The sequence below is a fragment of the Mizuhopecten yessoensis genome, unplaced genomic scaffold (assembly GCF_002113885.1).
Source record: "Mizuhopecten yessoensis strain PY_sf001 unplaced genomic scaffold, ASM211388v2 scaffold1375, whole genome shotgun sequence".
NCBI classification, from domain to species: Eukaryota; Metazoa; Mollusca; class Bivalvia; order Pectinida; family Pectinidae; genus Mizuhopecten; species Mizuhopecten yessoensis.
In genome coordinates this window covers 226,278-250,500 of record NW_018404015.1, presented here as the reverse complement: position 1 = coordinate 250,500, position 24,223 = coordinate 226,278, and positions in this window count along the sequence as shown.

Here is a 24,223-nt window from a genome sequence, read left to right as displayed (position 1 = left end):
CCCCCCCCCCCATCCCCCCTTTGTGCTTGAACTTGAATCAAAAACTACTCCCAGATGCTTATGATGGTCTGTAAAATTTAAGTATTTTCCATCAGATTTCAAATCTAAATCTTCATCTATGGCAATAGAATTAGAAATAAATATTACCTCGGTTTTGTCTGGATTAAATGTTACCAACCAAGTTTTAGACCGTACGTTTAAAAACTCAAGATCCTTATTCAATACTGTTTAGATTTCATGACAAGACGAAAAAGACTGTAATAAAGGTGTATCATCTGCAAAAAGACGAACAGCTGATTCAAAGACATCGGCAATATCACTAATGTATTTTAAAAACAAAAGCGGTCCAAGAATTAAACCTTGAGGAACTCCTGCTTCGTTCGAACCTAATTGAGAATAAGAGTTATTTAAGAAAACTTTCTGTTGCCTATGAAATAAATAATTTTCTAACCAGGTATATAATTCACCAACAATTCAATAAGAGTTTAACTTAACCATCAAACCCTGCAATGGTTACATATGTTTTGTTGGTGGGTAGATGGGCCCTTCGCGTTTACTTGGCACTATATTACATATTAATTATTAAAACCTATGTCTGTCAAACGTCTAAATGACAATGTCATATTTAGTTATTAAAACCTATGCCTGCCAAACGTCTAAATGACAATGTCATATTGAGTTATTAAAACATATGCCTGCCAAACGTCTAAATGACAATGTCATATTTAGTTATTAAAACCTATGCCTGCCAAACGTCTAAATGACAATGTCATATTTAGTTATTAAAATCTATGCCTGCCAAACGTCTAAATGACAATGTCATATTTAGTTATCAACATTGATCGAATTACACGAAAACATGAAGAGTTCCCCGATGATGACGTCTCTTGCGATCTGTCTGATCAGTGTGTTCTCAACGCTGCAGCGAATGTTCATATGGTGGACTCCCTGCTTCAGTGGGTTTATCAAATATAAGGTTATTCCATGTTGAGTGTTCGATCAACGATGCAAGCCAATATTGATATACACGCAACTGGGAAATGACGCCGACTTATCTTTAAATAGATTCAAATGTCGGAGTAGAATTCAAAGAAACACAAGCATGTTACTCAAGAAATTAGAGCCTCCCTTTGGGAAATGAAGAACACGACTGATGACTGCCCCACGTAGGTCTCGCACCCACGAACCAGAGTGGTGGAGGGCTAGTGGTAGCAGAATGTCAGACGCCTTAACCACTTGGCCACCGCGGCCCCCCTTCCGGACATGAACTATTATATGTTAAAACTGCAAGGAAACACTTATAGTACTTAAGATGAAAAACATTCTTTATCAATCCAATACGAAATCAGTCACTGAATAAATTACTTGACTAAACAAGGTGTGTCGATCACACTCTTGGTACACGGTATATTCGGGAAATATAAAACTTGTATTCGGATTCTCTCAGATCAGTATCATTCAATGTTAATGGTCTTAAAGTGCAGAATATCTTTTTAGATACTGCTTTGCATTTGGTTGTTTTAAAGACCTGAAGATTTATGCAAATTAGTTGTTTTTCACCACACATATGTTTCCTCATTTGACCGAAATTCCCGTCTCCCGAATTTAAACCAGTATCTTAGCATTTACATCAATAAAAATATAACCTTTATGTATTTTACAAAAATTATGAAACAAGTTATCTCAAATTATATATACCACTCTTGTTAGATCGGATGTAAGCGCGCGGGTGGTCTTAATGTGGGAGGAAACCAAAGTACTCGGAGAAAACCCACGTGGTCGGGCAGGTGACCCCCCATACCTTTTCACGTCCGATTTGGGAATCGAACCCCGGTCGCCTTGGTGATAGGCAAGTGCTCTATCCACTGCGCCATCCGACAACCCAAGCATTTACATGTATCCTGCCTAGCGGCTGAGATGCTCCTACAAATGCAGTGCAGTATGATAGCTATGCTATCGTCAACTACGATACTGTGTTTCCAATGTTAATAATAACACTATATAAAAGGTTTGGATGGATAGGCCTAAGAGCACTAGTTAAAAAACAAACACGCACGCACAAACAACATACTTTTTGTTCCATAGTGAAGGTCGGCATTGAATCTCATGGGTTACAGAGAGAAACAGGGGACATATCTGAGCATTTTGTAAACAAATGATTTCATTATTGGCGCTGGTAGAAAAAAATAATCTCAAAGGAGTTTCGAAAAGTACGAATCATAAACGTATCTCGTCGTAGGTTTCAACAACATGTTTGAAATCGATGTTTCCTCAGTCACATGTATCTTACATTGATGTTTCCTCAGTCGCATGTATCTTAAATTGATGTTTCCTCAGTCACATGTATCTTACATTGATGTTTCCTCAGTCACATGTATCTTACATTGATGTTTCCTCAGTCACATGTATCTTACATTGATGTTTCCTCAGTCACATGTATCTTACATTGATGTTTCCTCAGTCACATGTATCTTAAATTGATGTTTCCTCAGTCACATGTATCTTAATTTGATGTTAAATTCATCTGGAATGAGTTACAATTCTTCAACTTCGTGGCGGAACGCAATAAACCGTTTGTGCGAACCGATATTTTCTCCTAGTGTAAGAACCCTATTCCCGATTTCGTTATTACACAAACATTTTAACGCATGCTCACAAAAGCAACGCGCATGTATTAATCATGTTGTTGCAACCCAGTCTTCTCTATTCCGTCTTTGCGTATTGCAGAGTTATCTTCTCTTGGGAGCAGGTATTGATTGTTACGTCATTGGTTCGTGTGAGTAACGTCATCAATTTTTGAGAAAACGACGCAATTTTATCGCACAAACCAATGACGTAACAATCAATCCCTGCTCCCAAGGGAAGATAACTCTGCAATACGCAAAGACGGAATAAGGTTACACATCTTTGCAGACGAGAACGAAAACCTATTACGAAAGATGAATAAAATGTCCAAGACAATGGCAACGTTAGTGAAAGGTTTGGCAGCGCTGTACAGTGTAGGAACCAAGCTCGTGGCGCTGTACAGTTTAGGAACCAAGCTCGTGGCGCTGTACAGTGTAGGAACCAAGCTCGTGGCGATGTACAGTGTAGGAACCAAGCTCGTGGCGCTGTACAGTGTAGGAACCAAGCTCGTGGCGCTGTCAGCATGCAACATCGGGACTCGGAGGAACCCACTCTTACCTCGAAATGAAAGACTACGTTTAAATTGTAATTTAGGCGATGTAGAGAACGAATTACATTTTATTCTTGTTTGTCCATTTTACAACGAAGTAAGAACACAATCATTGATAGATATTACAGAATTAGACCGTCTATGTTTAAATTATTAACTTACTTACTGTTAGAAATAAGAAGAAATTGAATAATCCTTCCAATATTTTAATTGATGCTTCACAACGGATATCAGATGAATAATTACATGTTTATTGTCCGTCCTCCATAATATGTCTGTATTGCTGTGAATCACTCACTCAATTTTGTAAAATGTGTTGTATGTTTATGCTGATTAGCCGAAAGGCGTAAGGCCAATAAACTTATGAACTTATGAACAGTTTGTCCTGAGAACGTCTTCAGGTAACACATATTGTTTATTAAGTTGTTTACAATTACATGTATATTGATGTAAATTTTGCAAACATTGATATGATATGAAATTGTTTTTATATAAATCAATTGCTTACTAAGAACATTTAGATTATAACTTATTCATATAATTATTTTTGTAGGTCCTATGTTATTATTTGGGAGAACCTGATTGTCTTTTCATCGAACAACGCCAGTGTCACAGAGAAGAAGAGGCGTTCGGGTGGTTGCATCTTCAAAATTTGGTTAGAGACACAGTATGCCATAAATGAATTACACTGCACCATACAGACGCCAATCTAAGGCTCGTTGATGATGCTAACGAACAAAACTTCGGAAATCAAAGTTAGTCTATTGGAGGTGTGCAAAACCCCTTCATTTATGAATTTCAAAATTTAGAAGTGCACTGGTTAATTTGTATGATGTGTATACATTGTATAATGAACCATGTCACTGCCCAAATGAGAGAAATGTGTACATTGAGGCTACGGACTTGTATTCTGGCTGTAAGTACGAAGGAAAGGACCTACTACGAAGGACATTATGAAGAGATCACTCATGAAACGCTTCAATAACTTCAGGTGAAAGATAGGTTGGACGATATAGTAGTTCGAAATATGTTTTTCGTGTTTTCTTTACAAACGTGTGAGGTTATTGTTAATGAAACAACGCTTTATATTTTGAAATTAAGTCCTAAGTTCTTTTGGATGTGTTGTTCAAACGCAAAAACAAAGCACAAACATTGAATGGTATGTGGAATTTTAAATATTTTATACATTTTTTAAACAATGATTAAAATTTATAGGAACTACGTTTTTCAGCGATGAATTATCATAACATTTTATGAGTTTCCAGCGCACCACTAGCTTGGATATTAACAGCAGCATCAAAGAGAAGTAGATCCGGGAACTCCAGAATCAATTACTGGACTACCAACTTAGTCCAGGGGTCGATTTCTACCTGTCAGCGGTCTTGACAAGATCTACAGTGACTTGAGAATGCTTTCGACTTTGTCGAATCGTGGATAACGTATATTAGTTTTGGTCATGGTTTGGAAATATATGGGAATAGAGTATAACTTTGCATAAACATGTCAGTTCATCTAATTAAATCAGGACACATGTTTTGTCGTATTGGAAGAGGATGTCGTCAAGGAGATCATACAGCACCGTATGTATTTGTTCTGTCTACAAAAGTATTGCAGTAACAAAAGGTTTGACTTGCTGACCCAGCTTGCTCCTCTTCAAAGCACAGTGGAGGCTTAGGTGGCATTTTCAATAAGGCTGGGAGTGACTCTAAGGGGAAATTGACTTCCTCAAATGTTGAAACGAACTGTATCTGAAATTGGTGATGATCTATAGCAAAGGAAGCGATACCACGCCAGTTGGTGATTTTAGTACCAGTAAATAGAATGGCTGCTGTGGAAACAATTGAAAAAAAACACATTTACATGTATAATAACCTGAGAACCAACACGGAATTTTGCTCAGTATCAGTAAATTGACATGATTGTGGCGAAATGCATGCCTTACAGCCGTTAAACATCTCCTTACTGAAAATCCGATCTCCTTTATTTACTTATTGTTCCGAAGACATCACATGCTTTTGCAGATATTTTAAAATTCCATTTCCCTCCTTTAGACCATAAAGAAACGGATATACATATTTCAATATTGTTTTCGTGCCAATATGTTCTTTCGTGCAATAACAAAATCCTTGTAAATTATTTCTTTAATAGCGTTATCGTAGAGTGATTAGTAAAATGAAGAAAGTCTAAATAATGGGTTTACCGTTCACACCTTACAAATGAGACGTCACAATCGGGATCCTGGTTCATCAAGTAAACCAGTTGGTTAATGATATCAGTTTCAATCTTTGGTACGTTGGCAAGTGGCTGTAGATTTTTGTGTGGAACTAGCGTACATCAAAATTAAACAATTAGGTATTTCATTGATCATTATCAGTCTTTTAATGATTAATCTTTAACTTTGATATTTAACCTTATATCTTTTAATATATAAGAGGTGTATAGATATTTTGAAGTCGCCCCGGTGAAAATGTTATGTTGTGATTGGCCATATTAAGTCTCAGGACCTAAAATCAAATTCCGCTGTGAAACCCGAAAAATGACGAAATAGTCAATTTCCCCAACTCTGAGATATTGTCTGTAAAATCGAAATCAAGGGTCGTTATGGTGAGTTCGTAGTTAAACGTAAAACCAGCGTTCGTTTGCATCTCACAACGCAATCAAGAGGTACCTTTAATAAATTGTCTACATTTATGTATGTTACTGTTTAAAGTATAGATCATATAAATATTTGCAAGAGAAACGAACCTGTTCAGGCAGTAGATAAAAGAAGCCATATGGATACGCCGCAGTGAATGAAATTTGAATCGAGATGAGGGGGTTCATGGAGTCTCCACCATCTATTACCTGGTATTAGGCAAAGTGTAGCTGAATCGACTTGACGATTTGATAGACATTTTGTACATGTATAACACCGAATTTTAGATAAGCTTACAGTGTAGCCGAATCGACTTTTTATAATGATCTCTTAATCTTTTACAGTTAAGTGTTTCTACGCTTTATAAGACATTTGTATGTTAGGGTGACAGAGAACAATTGACAGAGAACAATTCGTACTATTTACTGGTTGTGCTATATGAACTGTTATGCAATATGTAGTTATAAACCTGAGCATAGAGTATCGAAATATTTAGGTACACCTCAACAGTTCGGTATGGTGAAATGATATTCCGGGACAACAACTCGAGTTTGATGTGGCTTGGCCTGACCAAGGTCGTAATGTTAATCAAATTGCCGCTGAAAATAATTACTAACCAAATAAAACAGAATAAACAGTCTGCCTAGAGACAAGAGCGTACATCAGAGTACACCGTGTAAATGTCAGTATATAACATAACCTTCATGAAATAGAGATAAATTTGTCTAGACAATCATAAAATACACAGTTAAGGGTGTAGGTCTACAGTCCGCTCTTCATATATATTACAATTTATATAAAATTGAATTTACAAGCACCCAAAGCTTCATTGGGAATATTGAGGCGTGACTTATATAAATAATATAGATGTATGTGGGATATAAAACCGTCTGGTGGGGGCACAGACACGTACATCAATTAAAATGTTGTTCAAAAATGTTTTGATCATGACATTATATATTTATACACTGTGTGTATGCAAGATTACAATTTCAATGTCGGAATAACTTTTTCCACGAAGGTACAGGGGGAATAATAAAGTATAGTAGACCCTTTCTCCTGGCACTTGGGCCAGTAGGTCCTGATGTTAGAAAACAATTTTTGGAAATTAAAAGTAAAATTCGACCAAACACTTACATAGAAGTCGTGGGACACGGGTGGGAAAGGGGGTTGTTAGGCGAATTATACGTGTCATCGGTGTTACGTCAAACGGGACAGGTGTCAGTAACCACTCTGGCCTGAACACTGATAATCTCGTCCAGCTGGTCACCACAAGTGATCTGTCCACCTCCCACACACTCTTTCATCGATATACTGCACCGACAAACGTATCGGGCATCAACACTATTGTGCATTATCGGTGCGATACTTCATCAATATCGAAAGAGTCGTCATTTCATCAAACCAACATCAGCCGGTCACTGTAAGTCAGTTATTCAACTGAATTTAGCGTCACGGAACTGTCGATCGGTGAAGAACAATTCACTGTCCTTCAATGGAAACCTGGTCAAGTTCATATATCGAAGAACAGCTGAGAATGGTATGAGTTCCTTCACAATGCCAGACTCAACGGACGCTCCGCTGACGTGCTAGACCTGTCAGCTACATTTCACGTAATCGACTATGATGTACGTTTTCAAGGTTTAGAGTTCTCTTATGGATTGTCTTGTGACGCTTTACGCTGGATACAGCCTTACGTGAGTGACCGATGGGACTGTGGTGCCATAGGCTCTACCACCGCACATGCCAAAGTACTAGATATCGGGGTTCCCCATGAGTCGGGGGTAGAACACAAAAATATTGCCTATATTCAAAACCAATCGGATAGATTTGTCGTCGTCATCTTCGCTATCATTAGTATGCTGTCGACACACACCTTTGTATGGCCATCAACCCTTTGGACAGTTGGCATACTATATCAGAACATCCGGAAGCTTGTCTGACAGATATCAGTACATGGATTGACGCCAACATGCTTAAGCTTAATCACCAAAACACGGAACCAATCGCCTTTACCGAAGATAGGCAAACAATTGCTCTTCAGCTCAGGGTCGGTACCAGAAATATTGAGACTGTCCCACCTGTGTAAAACCTAGGGGTATACTTTGATAGTTCACTGAACATGACGAAACAAGTGAACGCTATTGCCAAATCCTGTCACTACCAGATCAGGAACATCGGCATGTTTATAACTGCAGATGCATGCAGTACATTTGTGTATTCATTTGCTACCTTTTGGTTTCGCTATGGTACATGTAATGCCATACTCCGTGGTATCTGACAAACAACTTGTAGTCTGCATAAAAGGGTCCAGAACACTGCAGCACGGCTTGTTACTCGTACTCGGAAGAGAGAGCACCACACACCTGTGCTATATTCACTGCACTGGTTACGTGTACGATACAGAACGCAGTACAACATTGTTCGTGTATACACCCAGTACCTACAGGAGCTTGTTACCTGTATCAGCCGTCACGATCAATGCGGTTTGATACACAATCCTTGTTGTGTGTCATCCCAAATCTCGTACTGTAACCCGTGGGAAATAATGATGCTTCGGAAGGGTTTCAGCCACGGTATGGAATTGCTTATCGAATTGTAAAAATTGACCGAATCATATAATGATATAGCATGATCTTAGACAAAAACAAGAGATATTGCTGAACATGAAATCAATATTTAAGAGTGTATTTGTACCTTTATATAGTTATTACACATGTGACATAGGTGTTGCAGTATAAAATCCTCGGAGGCATAATTGTACATATCGTTTATTATTTTCTGCATTGTGATTTGAAAGTATTCAGTGTCCGACTTTCAGAGACAGATTTTGGAAGACTGTTCAAAAGTGTGGCACCATTGTATCTTAAACAATTTTGAATTTGTTTTTTGTTTGGCTACGACATATCTGCCTGGTAGCTGATCTGGTTTGAAGGGAGTGAATACTGCTTACAAGGCTGTTGCAATTAAAATAGTTTGGACACAATTCGTTTATCATTTCTAACATTAAACACATTCATTATACTTTTTCCTTCGGGTAAGAGGCAGCTATTTTAATTGTGCACTTGTAACACTATAATCCAAATCCAAGAGGATTCTCATGTTTATTTTTGTTAATTCTTTCAAGTGTATTTACTAATATTTTAGAGCAATGCCCCCAAACGTTTGAACACAAATCAATGTATACTAGAATTAAACAATTGTGAATTGTCATTCTGGCTACCACTGGAAGGAATTTCTTGATTGTGTATGATTGATACATTTTAAGTTGATTTTCTTAAGTACATCTCGTACATGTTAATTCGATGCTAGGTTGTCAGAAGCTTTTCATTCTTATCATTCTGTAGGTTTGAGTTATCAGCTACCATATAAAGATCTTTCCTCCAATTAACAGGACTTTTGTTTTCTCAGTATTTATAACCATTTTATTCATAGCACACCAGTTTTGAACTTGTATAAAATCGGTCTGTTTTATGTGTTTGTGTGCTTTCTGCATGGTGGTATCTACAACTCGCAGGTTTTTGAGCAAAGTGGCAAATCATTGATATAAATTAAAAACATCAAATCCCGATTATTGAACCCTGATGGACACCCGTTTTGATTTCACGAAAATTACTTGGTTAATTTTTAAAAGATACGTTTTGAAATTTCTTTTTTATGTAAGAAGTACAAAAACTGATAGAATCTTTGGAACATCCATACATATCCTTTTTTGCAGGAGAAGTATATGGTCTACGATGTCAAAGGCTTAACGGAAATCAATATACATCACACCAATAGGGTTTCCTTGTCATACCATTCGCTTGTTAGTGCATTCTGACAAGAGTGTAAAATTCGAAATCCAGACCGTTTTTTTTAATGAGCAAATGTTAGGTGCTTAAGAACTAATGAAGTGTAGACTGTACATGTTATTCAAGAAGTTTAGATAAAACTTGAAGAATAGATAAGGGTCGATAACTACTGACGGAGGTTTTCTAACAGCTTTTGAAAATAGGATTAACTTTGGCGTGTTTGAACTGGTCCGGGAAATATTCTTTATGAAACACATATTCAATAACTTGATTATATTACCACATCTACTATCAGAATCAATTACCAAGTTATTAAATATGTACATAATTAGGAGGCACGGTAGTCTAGTGGTAGGACGCCGCGAGCTCGTGACCGAAGGGTTGTGGGTTCGACTCACGTCACGGCACTGTGTTGTATCCTTTACTCCGCTTGTTCCAGTCTACTCAGCTGTAAATGAGTACGTGGTTGGGCAGTCCTAGAATTGTACAATGCTAGCTGTGAGAGCCGAAATGGCAGCATCGGCTGTATGCTCCTCAGGGAGTTGAGAAAGATATTGGCTAGTTGCAAAGCCCTATAACCACGGATAATAATTTGTGAACCGCTTTGAGACGACCTACAAACTAGATTGTGATAAAGCGATATATAAGAACCTTGAATTATCATTATTATTAATTATATAAAAAAAGAATGTTTTCCCTGACCAGTTCAAATATGATTACTCTTGTGTATGTATTATTAGGAAATTAATTAGGTTAAAACCTTAAAATGTTCTGGTGATTGTGATTTACATTCGTGTTATTAGGAAATGAATGAGAATCGGAGTGACGAGTCAAATGACATAGGAGACGTCACATTAAGCATAGGATCAAGTTTACTATGGCGATGCAATCGCCAACGCTAAGATTAGCATAGGTTTGTCAAACTTTAAATGTAGATATTTCAACAAAATTTTGAAAAAAAAAGATACGAGGGTCATTCAAAAAATAAATTCTGTCACCACACAGCTCTCACGATAAAAAAGTTTCGCACAATAGCATTTAAAGAATCATACACGTGCACAATTTTGACATTAACCGACAAAAATGGAACAGGTTATTCAATGTTGGATTGTATGTATCCGTGACTAGTAATACTTGTAAATGCTAAAATAAAGGTTGAGTCTTGGTTTGGTTTGATTTTGTTTAACATCCTGTCAACTGCTAAGGTCATTTTACATATGTAGTACGTACCTCCATGTGTGTGGTGTGTGCGTGTTTGCGTGTGTGTATGCAGGAGACAGAGCATGTTTGTGTATTTGTCTCCTTGTGATAGCGCGGATTTGATGCGGACTTTATAGTGCTATCTCACTGAAACACCATGCCGAAGGCACCCAGCACAGCATTCCGCCCGGTCACATTGTACTGACAACGGGTAAACCAGTTGTTGCCATTACCTGTAATGCTGAACGTTAAGCAGGGCATACGCTACTATATGAAAGAACGATGTGCTTTACAGATTCTGTCAATACAGAGGCATGCAGAGTTGCGCGCTATTAAAGACACCTCTGTCGTCAGATTCAATTACATGTAATATTATCAGCATATACAATTTTGAGGATTTCGCAGGAGCTGCCTTATCATGCGCTGCCTACTAGTCCTTTGCCACCTGGCTAATATCTCCCTATGTGTGTTTGTCTGCGTGTAAGCTAGAGATGTAATGTGTTCTGTTTGTAGTGGGACCGTGCCTCCAACGGCATCTTTTATAGTGCCACCTCACTTGAATGTTTCAAAAGATATACCGCAACATCCACCTAAGACCAAATTATACTTCACCGGGGTTGTTGGAGTTGTGTGGGCAGGAGAAAAAGACTTTCTCTTAATATCCATGCGTACGACGAGTTCGGGGATCGAACCCCGGCCGCCTGCGTGGAAGCTGGAGTGTAAACCACTCGACCAATCCGTCCATAACGTAGTTTATATTAATATATGACGTCGTTAAACTGAATAGTAAAGTTGGTCTATAAGATAATTTTGCACAGAAATCACAAAATGTAACAATGTATATTACAGTGTCACCACAAGATCTTATATATATATATATATAACCAACATGAAACCATCCGATATTTTTATGGGTTTCAAATATATTATTTCCTCAGCAATCATGTAGTTGATGTATACTGATACAGGAATGGGGATGGCGAGGGTAGAGGTGCGTAAAGTACAACCCTGAACAGTATAATGCCCTAAAGCTGCTGTAAGGAAGGGTGTCATTGAACTAACCTTTTACATTCATGCATAGCGTTATCATGTTGACGCTTTATTATGTTACTAATGTAAGTTTTAAATGTAAATAATATTTACTTTGCAACAATTATGAACAAAAAATATTACAACTCATATTAATCACTCTTGATAGCCCGGTATAAGTGCGCTGAGGGTCTTAATGTGGGAGACAACCGGAGCACCCGAAGCAAAACCTGCATGGATGGGGAGGTGAACCTTTTCACATCTGATCAGGGAATCGACACCTGGCCGCCTAGGTGAAAAGCGAGTACGTTATCAACTGAGCCACTCGACCACCCAATGTAATTTTACAAGTAATTAACGAAAGTTAAATATTCTTATGAACATATTTTTGTTATATCATGAAGTGTTGTATTTGCCCATAACAATAATTCTTACAACATAGTATGCATGAGAATTTAAATCAGAAATAAAACCTGCATATAGTATCTATGTAGTCTCGTATAACGAAATTTAGCGGAATACGTTTATCATATTCCTTGTTTCATTTGGAGACAAATATAAGGATTTTAATGGTGTTAACTTCACATACATCTTTGTGACATCAGCTCTGCGCTTAGTCGAGGAGGCAAATACATCAACCAATACTACAACATACCGACTTAAGGAAACACGCATACATTATGAACATGGAGGCACGTCCTTAACTGACCTCAGCTGTTAATAGAACGCTAAGCCCTGAGCTTATAAACGCGAAGAGCATGCGAGAGGGCGATGATGGTGTGTATTGATTATTTTAAGGAGAGGATTTCTGAAAGATGCCCCACTTTCGTCCCCACTTAAGTTTATGGCGGTGTGCATTCAAATATGAGTTTGCACAGCAGTGTTTAGTTTTGAAAATGTTGCTTTCAATTATATTTGCGTTCAAGATGATAATATTTCAACGTCTCTTTGCGTGTGTTTGTTTTGTTCTGTTCAAAGTACATTTTGAACAAACTGTTTTACTAAATAGCGGCACAACTATGTTTGCGGGAACAAGCTTGAAGATCGAGCTGTGCCTTGGGTACTTTTTCTGTCATGCGCCGAACGGCAACGGAAACTGTTCGGGAATCTTCGTTATCATTGGAATTTGACATCACGTCCTGGTTCCCGATTACTTAACTAGTTTGACGGAAAATCCCGATCAGTTTCCGGTATAAAAACGTTCAACGGTAATTGGTTTAGCTGTAATTGGGAACATGTATAACAACAGTTTATCTGTACAAAATAAATGTCATGAAAAACAAAGGGGGAGTAGGATCAATGTACTCTAATTAGGACACAAACTATATTACGAAAGAAGAAATCATCGTTAAATCGTTAAATTCATATCTCTATTTATGTCAATCACGATTGCCATCACACACCGTTTCTATCATGTACACAGATGCACGGAAGTATTAATCGCCCGTTATTATAATTTCATTGTTCGCACATCCTGCACACAAAGTTCGCGAACCGTACATCGTGTAATGTTGTGTTATCCTTACACCGTATATACTACGGCATTGTCAACGTACAAGATGTTTACACAGAGATATTTTTGGAGATTCTAAACATGAACGTTTTAAAACGCAAAGACTGAAACATTTGCAATAGCTTGAAAATGTAGCTCTTAGTTTAATTGAATGTATGATGTTGTTTTATCTTTTCGTGCCAGACCCAGATATACCTTTGTATAAAGTTTTACGCTCGCGCTGGCTGATGGAGTTTGCACTAAAATCAAGAAGAACAGATTATATTATTACGAGTTTCTGTTGTGCCGCCGGCATGGTATTGTTTGAAATATAATCCTAAAATAAATTTAAAAATATTCCGCGTTTATTTCAAGAACAAGGAAACTTGTCACAAAACGTGATTTTACGACTCCAAACTTGCGCGTAAGCGTGTTTCTTAACCGATTTAGACGGAAATCCATTCCGTTTTATATCGTTGTTTATATCCAAACTGTTCAGAAGAATTGCATTATCGAGAATTTTGAACAGATCGCTTACTTACTAACCAAATTGAATATCTGCCATTTATATCGGCGCTGCTCAAGTTACATAGTCATTTGGGCATCGTTCAATCGTGACAACACAAACGCTGGCAACTCATAATGGATATTGACAGAAAACATTTTTCGAGGCTATCCGGGTTTTAAAGTTGCAATCGAGACTTTTAAATAGATTTTATTGTATCATCTAAACGATTGTGAACTTTGAAGTAAAGACGATGGGTTTCTGCAAAAGTACCTATTTTTGCAATTTTCCTATTTAAGCGTCATCCATGCAATATCTCTGATTCGCTAATAATTATACAATACTAAGTGTAGAAGCACATGTTTCAAAGTACGTTGTACATTTGGTGAAAAGCATGAGCCGGTGCGCATATTGATGTGTTTATACCTCTAGTGAAAATCGTGTACTCTGATTGGTCGAGACAAAATGAGCATTTTACACTTTGACATTGAGTCAATGGAAGGAGGCCCTAGCAACGAGTGACAGTGAGTGCAAAAGAGTGCATAGAAGATGCGCGTACGGTTCGTTTCAGCCGAAATGTTGACATTTGGTATTATAAAATGAATACTGTATTCATTAGAATGTGACAGTGTCTATGTACACCCCTCATATACTACCTTCGCCTCGGGTGACAGTGATACCCGAGGATTCCCCTAGAGTCGTCGGGTGGCGCAGTTGAATGCGCACCTGCCTTTCACCAAGGCGACCGGGGTTCGATTCCCCGATCGGACATGAAAATGTTCGGGGTCAACTGCCCGATCACTTGGGTTTTCTCCGGGTACTTCGGTTTCCTCCCAACCTTAGCTACCTGCGCGCTTACATCCGGGCCAACAAGAGTGATTAATATAAGTTGAAATAACTTGTTTCATAATTGTTGTAAAATAAATAAATTTTATTATTAGTGACACTAGGTTTTGTCACACCTTTTACCTGAAACATACTTGTATTGCCAATTAAGTTTAACAAAGGATTGGACACAAGTTATATTACAACTTATCACAGCCTTCTACCATTACACATTTACAATTACATGACGACAATGATAAAAGGCATACACATGAAGTAGATACATATACTCCAAAAAGACACAAATACATAGCATAAAATCAGCGTTCAAAATATCTTGCTGGATTTGATAAAATGATGAACATGTCTAAAAACATTGGAATTAGGGTCCACCGAAAGATCTAACTGCCAAACAAATGAAGCTCCAAATTAATTTCAAGGCATTCAAATTTTGAAACAACATATGCCCTGTCATACTCTTATGAATGTTGTATTTTTATAATAGTGCATACGTAGATGGGTTGTATCATAAAATACCCTAGGTCGGTCCACAATAATAAGAATGGTTTCCATTATTGTGAACCACCCAATGGAATCCAAACCACACACAGACGACGACCATGACCACTACACGGCGTCTTTACACTGTTGTCCTTACACTGTCGTCCTTACACTGTTGTCCTTACACTGTTGTCCTTACACTGTCGTCCTTACACTGTTGTCCTTACACTGTCGTCCTTACACTGTCGTCCTTACACTGTTGTCCTTACACTGTCGTCCTTACACTGTTGTCCTTACACTGTCGTCCTTACACTGTTGTCCTTACACTGTCGTCCTTACACTGTTGTCCTTACACTGTCGTCCTTACACTGTTGTCCTTACACTGTCGTCCTTACACTGTTGTCCTTACACTGTTGTCCTTACACTGTCGTCCTTACACTGTTGTCCTTACACTGTTGTCCTTACACTGTTGTCCTTACACTGTTGTCCTTACACTGTCGTCCTTACACTGTTGTCCTTACACTGTTGTCCTTACACTGTCGTCCTTACACTGTTGTCCTTACACTGTCGTCCTTACACTGTTGTCCTTACACTGTCGTCCTTACACTGTTGTCCTTACACTGTTGTCCTTACACTGTTGTCCTTACACTGTTGTCCTTACACTGTCGTCCTTACACTGTTGTCCTTACACTGTCGTCCTTACACTGTTGTCCTTACACTGTCGTCCTTACACTGTCGTCCTTACACTGTCGTCCTTACACTGTTGTCCTTACCGTGTTGTCCTTACAATGTCGTCCTTACACTGTTGTCCTTACACTGTCGTCCTTACACTGTTGTCCTTACACTGTCGTCCTTACACTGTCGTCTTTACACTGTTGTCCGTACACTGTCGTCCTTACACTGTTGTCCTTACACTGTTGTCCTTAGACTGTCGTCGATTGCAGCTGGAACGTGTTACAAATGGATCAATGTGCAGTTTTCAATCTTTAACTTTGACATTTCTAAGCACCTGTGAGGTCCTCACCTGGTCCAATAAGTTCCCACAGATATCTTAAAATGCGTATAATCACACGCACACCCTTACGATGATCAATCAGATCACACAGCGCGTTTATCACGTTATCACAACCATCGACCGCTGCTTATAAATACTGAACCATGACGCTGCAATTTGGTTAATTATTCTACATGTTTTCCTGTGTGCACACCTCCGTTCAGCACAGTCAACTACAGTCTATAACCATGCTGCCGACTGTGTAACAGAGCCAATAAAGAGTACAAGCTGGGATGTCTTCTAATCCTGTCCTTCTCAACCATGCTGCCGACTGTGTTACAGAGCCAATAAAGAGGACAAGCTGGGATGTCTTCTAATCCTGTCCTTCTCAACCATGCTGCCGACTGTGTTACAGAGCCAATAAAGAGGACAAGCTGGGATGTCTTCTAATCCTGTCCTTCTCAACCATGCTGCCGACTGTGTTACAGAGCCAATAAAGAGGACAAGCTGGGATGTCTTCTAATCCTGTCCTTCTCAACCATGCTGCCGACTGTGTTACAGAGCCAATAAAGAGGACAAGCTGGGATGTCTTCTAATCCTGTCCTTCTCAACCATGCTGCCGACTGTGTTACAGAGCCAATAAAGAGGACAAGCTGGGATGTCTTCTAATCCTGTCCTTCTCAACCATGCTGCCGACTGTGTTACAGAGCCAATAAAGAGGACAAGCTGGGATGTCTTCTAATCCTGTCCTTCTCAACCATGCTGCCGACTGTGTTACAGAGCCAATAAAGAGGACAAGCTGGGATGTCTTCTAATCCTGTCCTTCTCAACCATGCTGCCGACTGTGTTACAGAGCCAATAAAGAGGACAAGCTGGGATGTCTTCTAATCCTGTCCTTCTCAACCATGCTGCCGACTGTGTTACAGAGCCAATAAAGAGGACAAGCTGGGATGTCTTCTAATCCTGTCCTTCTCAACCATGCTGCCGACTGTGTTACAGAGCCAATAAAGAGGACAAGCTGGGATGTCTTCTAATCCTGTCCTTCTCAACCATGCTGCCGACTGTGTTACAGAGCCAATAAAGAGGACAAGCTGGGATGTCTTCTAATCCTGTCCTTCTCAACCATGCTGCCGACTGTGTTACAGAGCCAATAAAGAGGACAAGCTGGGATGTCTTCTAATCCTGTCCTTCTCAACCATGCTGCCGACTGTGTTACAGAGCCAATAAAGAGGACAAGCTGGGATGTCTTCTAATCCTGTCCTTCTCAACCATGCTGCCGACTGTGTTACAGAGCCAATAAAGAGGACAAGCTGGGATGTCTTCTAATCCTGTCCTTCTCAACCATGCTGCCGACTGTGTTACAGAGCCAATAAAGAGGACAAGCTGGGATGTCTTCTAATCCTGTCCTTCTCAACCATGCTGCCGACTGTGTTACAGAGCCAATAAAGAGGACAAGCTGGGATGTCTTCTAATCCTGTCCTTCTCAACCATGCTGCCGACTGTGTTACAGAGCCAATAAAGAGGACAAGCTGGGATGTCTTCTAATCCTGTCCTTCTCAACCATGCTGCCGACTGTGTTACAGAGCCAATAAAGAGGACAAGCTGGGATGTCTTCTAATCCTGTCCTTCTCAACCATGCTGCCGACTGTGTTACAGAGCCAATAAAGAGGACAAGCTGGGATGTCTTCTAATCCTGTCCTTCTCAACCATGCTGCCGACTGTGTTACAGAGCCAATAAAGAGGACAAGCTGGGATGTCTTCTAATCCTGTCCTTCTCAACCATGCTGCCGACTGTGTTACAGAGCCAATAAAGAGGACAAGCTGGGATGTCTTCTAATCCTGTCCTTCTCAACCATGCTGCCGACTGTGTTACAGAGCCAATAAAGAGGACAAGCTGGGATGTCTTCTAATCCTGTCCTTCTCAAGTGCAACAAATAGTTCTGAATTTATTTTAACTTTGCTGGTCTGGTACTCTGAGAATGGTTTCTGATGGTAATGCTGCATTCTGCTGACATTCAGTGTATACAAAACTACATTTGGGCTGAATATTCCTTTTTATCCCATTCTACATGTATCACTTTTGAAATATATAATATATACAGTATAACATTTAAACTACAATGAAGTAATTATATTTTGTAATAAACATTACATTTAGCCTCGTTTTACCAAATAAAAATATCTCATTTATACCAAAAAGTGAACATTTTAATTCTAGAAGTAATGGTTGAAAAAGGTGGTTATTTTCTTGTTAAAATGCACAATAATTAATCCGCCCCTGGGAACTTTATAGCGCCCCTTGAAACATGCAGATACATTGTCTTTTACTGGCATCTTAAGGACGACCGTAAAATGACCTGACCAGCAGAAATATTAATGTCTCCAGTCAACTTCATCCCATTGGTACCCCATTGGAACAAGCTTTCCATGACTATGATGGGTTATCCCAGGTAAAAATATAAGGGCCAAATATGAACACGGACCTGACATTCAGCTTCCAGGCTTATATCTGGATAATTGTATTTGACAAAGATGTTATGTTTTGAATAAATATTGACACTATTGGAAACGAGTAAGGAAAGATATGTCATTTAACTGGTCCTCCTTATCCCAAGGAGTCAAACACGTATGAATCACATACGCGTAGCAAAAGGTCTGCGAAATTAAATGTGTATCCGTAAGGGTCCGTCAAACGACCGAATATAGCACCATCTTTTACATATATGAAAGCTTTTAAATCATCATTTTAAACACAATATTATAAGCGTTTCAACATGCGAGTTCTGAATGCAGTTGAGATTTTAAATATATAAAAAAAAGTTTTCACTTTTTTTTTCTTTTAATAAAAATGGTTTCGAATACACCTTCACTTCAACACAGGAGCATGTGTAGAAAAGTTACGTCAACACGGTATATGCTTTCTAGCTCCGTCCTGTCCGGGGACCGCGTAGCCGCAAATGGTAATTACATAACATGATCACGTGTCAGAGTTATACGGCGAAACGATCCCAGAGAGCTACTTTACGCTTGTGACATGGTACTTAAATGCAATTCTGTTTTATCAACTACAAATTTTAGAGCCGTATCTCCACTTCGAGTGCTTTTTGTAATGTATTAGGTCTATTTAGTTAAAGCCGGATGTCAATCATTTGGTTTTTGAAAGTTACTCTTAAAATACTCTGGTGATTCGATTATAAGGTTCTATTCCGGTATAACCTTTGCCGATGTGTGGTACCGGTAGATCCGGCGGTACTTTCCTTTTTTTGTTTTGGCTTAAATGCCAAAGATTAATAGTATATAATGTGAAAGAGAACGACAGTTGGGGAAATAAGACCTTGGGACGCTGACGCTGAGAGAGGTACAAGATAATGAAATGGCGCGTGAAAACGACACTTTACCGCTTGTCGATCCGAAATACTGTAATGAAACAAGGAAATAAAGAATACTTCAGTTATCTCCCTTTCCAATCGAAATTTCTTTATTCTTATCAAATATCAAGGTTCCATTTCAAGTTCACAGCTCATCAGTTGTGCACAATTAAACAACAGCACACACCCACACCACTGCCTAACCTTATTATAGAAGTGCAGAGGGTTTTCTTGCACTGCTTAGAATTAATGTAATTAATAAAAAATAGCATTTGATGATAAGGACACGTTAGTGCGTCACTGACAAGCATCAGATACAATTGACCTATTTCAATACATTTTGTCATTTTCTAATATCAATTCTTACATGTTTGGCTAAATTAGCGCTTTTTTCTGTGAACAACCACTTAATTTATGCATACTTATTTGGTAAACTTCATACATTTCCACTATTTGAAAGGGATTTGTACAAATGGATCACAATAGTGACTTAGGTAGCTTGCTTTTGACGTTTGGGCACCTTTAACATAAAAACACCTTTTTTTCAATATTTACGTATGTATTACTTACACTAAGACATGGTCACTGTTTAAACCTAGCGAGTTTAGATGGCATTCATATACTATATGAATGCCATTGTGATATTGTTGGCGTTATCATTTTTATGACAGCATAAATGCAATGTTGTAAACATTTACCCTCTCTTTATGACGGCAGTTCTAGTAAGTAAACAGGCATACGCGATACCTACACTGAACTAAATGTTGAGTTTTGAAAAATCAAATTCTCTAACAGAATAAAACAAAATGTTGATATCATTATTGAATTGCTTTCGGTTGGCATTTGATCAATATGAATGTAAACAGGAAATTGACAAACTACACTAGCGCACTTCATTACATTCGTTGCGTTCAATTTAGAATTTATAACGACAATATACGCCAATTGAAAACAGCTCAATGTTTAAGAGATATGTTGCGCTACTGACAGTAGACATGTGCGTGGTGTCTCTGACCTTAGTGGTACAATGCTGGCAAATGAGTGATGTCATACAAATTGAAAAGCAAGGTTCGTGGACAGAAATCAGAGCAAGTATCTAAATATGGTTACTTTACAAACATATTCACTCCTGAAGCTTCGTTACTTTGACCTAAAAGAAGCACAAAGGTTTGATTTCTATGTTTTCGTCGTTCTAACATTGCTTATTTTGTTTGTGGCAAGATCGCTTATCGTCCTAAAATACTACTAATTATATTTTTAAAAAGCATTTTAATCAAATGTCAAACAGTCAACATTTGATACCGCCATCATGATCCATTATATGACAAAAAATAGACACAAAACCGACTTTCGTAAAGTGTAGGTCCCAAGTGACTTAATGGTAGACGTCATTCGTCATTCTTGTACCAGCATTGTAACAGCCGGGTCTTTTGGGAATTTTTTGCTACTGTCCTCTGAAAGGAGTCAGTTTGTGTCGATTTACCCGCATTTAATACTCGACCAAAGACCAAAATGCATGGGAAACGAATACTTAAGGTTTCCTGTGGGTGTTACATTTGACATTAAGAAAATATGCTTCGTAATCACATTTGATATTTGGTTTAAAGGTGTTTTTTTATTTGTTTTTGGTTTTGCTTTACTTCCTCAGCTATGGACTTTTAAGGACGTACCAGGTTTTGGTGGTGGAAGAAACCCTGAGTACCTGGTGAAAAAAACAGCGACATGCGGCAAGTACCTGATGATTTCGCCTATTAGACCTCGAACCCGCCACCCATTGGTTGACTGGTGATCGTTGAAGTATAGACGCCCTATCCACTCGGCGACCGCGGCCCCAATTGACAAAGAACAATCGACTAAAAATATGTTCCACCATATATATTGGATATAGAAAATTGGGTTTGATTTTATATCATTGAACGTCCTAATTATAGCCTGTGTATTTAAGGAGGCGCTACCATGTGTGTTACATACATTGTGTATGAATGCTAGAGGCGATATGTTCGTGTACCTGCAGTAGTTGCCTTCTTGCGATAGTGCGAGTCTGATGCCGACTTTAGAAAGCTACCTCACTGAAATTCTATATACTGAGCACGTCCGGTCACCTTATAGTGACAACGGATTACCCAATTCACCACCATGTTCTTGGCATTTAGTTGTCCTGCCATTGCCATTATTGCCAGAAGATGCACTGAGAAGCAAACAAAGTTGGTAGGATTGGTTTGGTTAAGTATTGTTTAACGTCCTACCAACAGCTATTGGCATTTAAGGACGGCCTCCCCTGTGTACAGGATGCATGCGTGTAGTGTATGCGTGTGTGCTTTGGTAGGCTGCGATATCTTCGTGTTTGTCTCCTTGTGACAGCGCAAAACTGATACCGACTTTATAGTGCTGCCTCACTGAAACATACCAACGAAGACACTCCAGCAGAACACCTCACCCGGTCACATTATACTGACAACGTGCGAAACAGTCGTCCCACCCTTAAATTTGGTAGGAAGTTCGTAGATTCAAAATGCTATAACGGAAGGTGCATATTTTCTTTTGCTGTAGAAGGCGTAATTGCATATCCCCGATTCTACAGGGGGTAGCAGTTCTCAGTCCCCGACCTGTCAGAGTGATGGTATGTGCAATTCAGTTTGTTCGGCATACCTGATCTAGTACCAAATTGAATAGGTTTTGGACACAGATCTTGTGGCATTCTCGCACACTCTCGCTCACTCTCGCCTTGTCTCTCGGATCGCCCACTCTCGCTCACTCTCGTCTATTCTCTCGGATCGCCTACTCTCGTTCACTCTCGTCTATTCTCTCGGATCGCCCACTCTCGATGTCAGATGGCAAAAAAAAAAAGAAAACCACGAACAACACATACAAAGACAACAACGACAAGAAGAATATCTTAATAAGAACGCACTACAAATAAAGTGTCGATGAATAATAAGGAAATTCAAAAAACATTTCCCCAATTAATGTTATTATCGGAAATAAAGATTATTGTCGAAAATAATTGAAAGCTATCTAATTGGTATTCGAATTAAGCCGAGGAATGCCGTAAACAGTCGACGATAAACGACTGTAGACGAACATTATCGAATTATTGACCAGAAATAATGAAGAGGTCGCATCCTAAACCCATAAAGCGTTGAATAGCGTTGTGCAGTGCATCAATACCAGGAGAAGCTGTATCGATATTTTCATGGAGTAGCTTGTAACCGAATCATTATGTCGTTATCATTCACATAAACTAACAATTAGGCGACATGCCGGAGGCGAGGTGCGTAAATCTATTATGTCTAAACACGACCGACGAGGTTAGAAGCGCTTCTTTGATGTAGATTAGTACATGTCTAGGATATTGTTCACAGTACGTCTGTCATACAAGAGTGTATCTGAGCTAGATCGCTTATTTGTCGCGTAATACGCGCCTGTAGTTCAACGACATGTCTGATATCTAAGCATGTTCATGTTTCTACAAGATTATTTGCAGGCGCTAGTTTTACAGATACAATATAATACCTAGATACGACAAATTGTTATAAAAAGTCAATAAATCACTGCTTCTTATCTTACACATCTGCGAAATGCGGGAGTTGTAGCGCTCTTTTATTCTATTAATTTGCAACTTGCACATTGAAAACAATATCGGGAAACTAGCGAACTAACATCACCGTCAAACTGCGACAAAATACCGTAGGTCGGTGGCATCAATACAGGACACATCTAGCTAATACTGGACACACCGAGCCAATACTGGACATACGCTGTTTGAGCCAATACTGGACACACCGAGCCAATACTGGACATACGCTGGTTGAGCCAATAGCAAAACATACGCCTATAAAACTGGCTCCTTATCTGTTCAGATAATTTTCTGAATATGACTTCATTAGCTACATGTAGGTACGTTGCCGGTTCTATAACGGCCTCGATCTTTTCGCAGTGTGAAAATCTGTTATTTTTGTAAGGAAAAGTGAGTGTAGTAAAGTACATAGCGATGCCACGTGATATATCGAAAGTCAGTCATTTCGAACGATGAGGTAAGATAATGGTTCGAATCTCAAGTACATATTAGGCCGAAAATAATCGAACGACATTCTTTTTTTAAAATTAATAGCTAATTAATTTTTTTGTAATGATTTACCATCTGACCATCATGAGTTTTTGACAAACCTTGTCCTAAAATCGTGGCTGATATTTTGACCAAGTAACTGAGCAATTTGGCTATAGTTATGGTTAAATGATCGGAGGTCCGGGGTTCGAGTCCTAGACTGGCCCCATTGCATTTAAACATTCGGACACTAGTGTTTTTGTTTCTTTCATCTTTACGTTTTTGCACAAATGTTTTTTACATTATTATATAATTTCCTTTTCAAAAATGATTTATTAAAGTGATATTGGTATTTGTTTTGGCAGTGGCAGTTCTTAAATTTGACTTTGTTCCATATCGTTGAACCTCATACCAAGAGAGAAATATGTATATCACATGTAAAGAAAAATGGGTCGCACTTTGATTAATACAATATTTTTTCAACTGATCATACTGTTGCCTGTTTGTAACATCACTAAGAAAAATATTGCGCAACCTTCACCTAACATTTGTTATAGAATAACCGTTATTATTTCAACAGAAATATATACACCACTCTCAAATCAGATCAAGTCTGACATTTAAAATCAGGACACAGAGCGTTTTTAAGCTAAGTAGAGAGAT